A 1,604-nucleotide genomic window follows, 5' to 3' on the forward strand; every position below is an offset into this window, starting at 1 on the left:
CGGGTGCCCACGCCCTACCGCTCCGGTCCCCACCGCGCGGGCACTGCGCTCCCCAAAAAAGGGTTTGTCGGCCGCCTTGGGAGCAGAGGTGCTGCCCGCGCGCGTGCAGAAGCGCCAGTACCCCTGCGGCCAGTCTGAACTCGCTCCTCTGGTCAGAAACCTGTGTCCAGATGGCCTTCGCCGGGGAAAGGAACTTTGCAAAGGGAGTTTTTTTTCCTCCGGGAATGCATTTATCCGCCATTAAGTAGGCGTTTTCCAGGGGCTCCTCGGGACTCGGGGCGGCGCAGGTGATCTCTCTGGTAGCAGAAGAGCAGCCCGTGCTCTCCCCGCGTCGCGGCAGCCAGTGCGCCCTGAGCAGGTAGCCCGCACGGCAGGCGCACTGCCCATGAGCCTTCTAAGAAACTCGGGAGAATTTAAAAGGTGGACAGTCTGTCTCCATAATTAGAGGAAAGGTTTGCATTTCGTTCATAAAAATGTGTGATGTCCCAAGTTTTTCCCGCCGACCCCAGAAAGGCTTTCTTCATATCCGCATCCGAAATGGGCTGAGCCAGGCTGGGGCACGCGTTCGCTGAGCCTGACCAGCACTTTAACTTTATCGCATTTCTTTAAAGAAAATCTGCCTTGCCCTCCCTTTATTGCTGCTCCATCCTTCTTTCAAGATCAAAAGCTTTAGATCAAAGCCAAGATCAAACTCACTACTTTAAATAGAAGGAACTTTGTCATGGACTCTTTTACACAAAGAGGAGCTTCTTAATGGAGACATCACAGTGGAAAACTTTATGTTACCGCTTCATCCCATATTCACAATTGAACGACTTAAAATTACGTTGATGGCCACTTCTATTTCCTAAAATAAACAACAGGTCTGGTCAAATGGGGAATTCTTGACTTAGTGTTTGTGTTTCCAGGAATACAGAAAACAAAAACGATAAGATTTATAGTGACCATTTTGTATCCGTATTAGCTAAGTGCTATAAAATGCATGCTAATTTGCTAAAGACTTTTTCAGATATCAAATGTTCTTGTATATAATGTATAAACATCACATTCAACTGTTCTACTGTAAAAAGAAATGCATAAAAATAGTTAATGTCCTGCAACTCTCAAGTACACATTTCAATAGGCAGGTAAAGCTCACAAATGATGAAGTAGATTATGTAATTACAGAACTACTTAATTTTACACGGAAATAAAATATTTAACTATTTAAGCTTCATGCTACTAATAACAGTTCCAGAACCAATAGAAATCTATTGCAGGCTGACATGTACCCTGGAGTTGTTTTCCTTGGGAATTCACCATCCCTCAGAACCGTTCACTATTGATGGACTAAAACAGTGCCCAGCCTAAATGGACCTTTCTTAATTGTCCTCTTTGTTGATTTATCAACAATATGAAAACAATTAGTCTTTGAAGAAACAAAACCAAAATAAATTCCAACAATCCAGTAGCAGAAATAAAGATAACTATTGCAAATTATACCTTACACAGCCTTCTATGAAAATCTGCTGTTACACCTGGGGAGTTAATACTTGAAAGCTTTTTCCCCCTTGTAATTCTCATCTAGTTGTACTCTCAATCTCTCTCTCTCTCTCTCTCTCTCT

At 43.5% G+C, this 1,604-nt stretch overlaps 1 protein-coding gene across 1 annotated transcript in view; it reads right to left on the bottom strand.

Annotated features, from left to right (window-relative positions):
* The window catches only part of LOC102772336 (chromosome unknown open reading frame, human C9orf3), a 341,200-nt gene that overhangs the window by 96,243 nt on the left and 243,353 nt on the right, over positions 1-1,604 (bottom strand). The window lies entirely within an intron of this gene.

Source organism: Myotis davidii, unplaced genomic scaffold (assembly GCF_000327345.1).
Source record: "Myotis davidii unplaced genomic scaffold, ASM32734v1 scaffold190, whole genome shotgun sequence".
In the NCBI taxonomy this organism is placed as follows: domain Eukaryota; kingdom Metazoa; phylum Chordata; class Mammalia; order Chiroptera; family Vespertilionidae; genus Myotis; species Myotis davidii.